Raw genomic sequence first — 2,470 nt, 5'->3', positions numbered from 1 at the left:
TGGATTATTGAGCAACCAGAGATTCCGGTTTGGAAATGGGAAAACATTTCAATGGATCTCATTACCAAGTTACCGCGCACTAAAAAAGGTCATGACGCCATTTGGGTTGTTGTTGATCGTCTTACAAAGTCAGCACATTTCTTGCCGATCCGTGAGGATCTATCTGCTGACAAGCTTGCCAAAATCTATGTTGATGAGATTGTATCTCGACATGGTGTTCCTTTGAACATTATATCTGACAGAGATGCTCGATTCTCGTCTCGCTTTTGGAGAACCATGCAATCTGCCATGGGTACTCAACTTCATTTAAGCTCAGCATACCATCCGCAGACAGATGGTCAATCTGAGAGAACAATCCAGACACTGGAGGATATGCTTAGAGCGTGTGTGATTGACTTTGGTGGTAGTTGGGATTCGCATCTACCTTTGATCGAATTCTCTTACAACAACAGTTATCACTCTAGCATCAATATGGCTCCTTTCGAAGCTTTATACGGTCGAAAATGTCGTTCACCGGTCTGCTGGAATGAGATAGGTGAAGCTCAGCTTACTGGACCTGAACTCATTCTAGAGACTACAGATAAGGTCAAGAAGATTCGTGAAAACCTTCAGACAGCTAGAAGCCGTCAGAAGTGTTACGCGGATCGACGACGCAAGCCCTTAGAATTCCAAGTTGGTGATCACGTCCTACTCAAGGTATCCCCTTGGAAAGGTGTGATTAGATTTGGGAAGAAAGGAAAACTTGCACCTCGTTATGTTGGACCATTTAAGATCGTTGAAAGAATCGGAAAAGTAGCCTACAGACTTGAGCTACCTCCTGAACTTGGAAATGTTCATCCAACATTCCACGTGTCCAATCTCAGAAAGTGTTTAGCTGATGAGAACCTCCACATACCACTTGATGAAATTCGTGTTGATAACACGATGCACTTTGTTGAGAAACCTGTGGAGATAGTGGACCGTTCATTTAAGCAGTTGAAAGGCAAGCGGATTAAATTGGTCAAAGTTCGCTGGGAATCTAAACGTGGCCCAGAGTTTACTTGGGAACATGAAGATCAGATGAAATCGAAATATCCGCATCTATTCTCACAAGTTTCCTCAAAATAAATTTCGGGACGAAATTTCCTGAAGTAGGGGAGACTGTGACATCTGTGCTTGTGATATCATTTTACAAACTCTGAACAATACAATATTAATAAAACAGTGTGTTTTGATCCCAATGTTTGTCATTTATGTTTGGTTTTGTGCCCATGTTGATTTTTGATCGATTTTGAACTCTATATCGTTTTCTGGAAAGTTATACGCAAACTGATGCGTAAACACGATCAGTTTAATGCGACAAACACTCCGGAACATCATCATAAACTTAACATACCTTAAATAACCTTTACATAACTTATAAATAAGTTTTAAAGGCTTTGGTATGGCAAAAACAAGTTTATTCGCTCTCAGGGACTATTTGCGTCAACTTGCGAAAGTCTGCCGTTTCGTAAGGCAACGTATAGTTTGGAACTTGATCATAAGTTAAACATACCATAAATAACCTAAACATGGCTTAGAAATAAGCTTTGATAGGTTCGGTGTGCAAAAACATGCTTACATGATCTTACAGGGACTAAAAGTGTCAAAAACGGCGTAAGTTTGCATTTTCGCGCATATCTTACGTTCTGGTCACATCTGGACATCCAAAATTTTTGTACACACTAAAATATTTTTATTTTAGTGATCGACATGCAAAAATTCCATTCGTCGCGTAATTTGGATCGTTTTCGCGTCCGTTCGAGTTTCGTCGTAAATAACCGAACAACGTGACCGTACGACCAAACGAACTGACATCCGAGATGTTTTCGAGCATATTTCAGGTCCTCTACACTTTAACGACCTTGTGGAGCCTTGAAAATGACTTTACGGAGGTTAAAAACATCAAAAACAAGCTTAAACACGTGCAGGGACCATTTCTGCCAAACTTTGAAAGTTCAGCCTACACCGTCGCGCTGTGCGACGACCATAAGGCCTTGTGGTCGCGCTACGCGACGATCACATCTGGGCAGAAACATTATTTTCAGCAACAGTTTGTAAATTCAGGGGCCTTTCTTGCAATTCCTTTGTGTGGTGACCAAGTTAGCACCTCTCCAAGCAAAGTATAGCTGTCAATTACACATGTATGGCCAGATTTCATTGCTTAATGGCTAAACAAACCACTTGGAATGATCCTAGAGCCTCACCACAACTATAAATAGCCCACTCCTCTCATTGTTTCATTGCTCATTCTCATTTTCTCTTCTTCACATCTGACTTGGGAGCTCTCTCAAGCATTTGGGACTTTGTCTTCTTTGTTGAAAAGATAGCAAGGACCCTTAGTGAGCATTCTTTCATTCTTTTTATTGCTTTTTCGTTATGTAGTGCAGAAAGTCAAACGTTTGGCCAACAGTTTGACTTTCGGTTTTGACCATCAATTGGTCAAGTCAAA

Source organism: Helianthus annuus, chromosome 11 (assembly GCF_002127325.2).
Source record: "Helianthus annuus cultivar XRQ/B chromosome 11, HanXRQr2.0-SUNRISE, whole genome shotgun sequence".
In the NCBI taxonomy this organism is placed as follows: Eukaryota; Viridiplantae; Streptophyta; class Magnoliopsida; order Asterales; family Asteraceae; genus Helianthus; species Helianthus annuus.
This window is presented reverse-complemented; position numbering follows the sequence as displayed.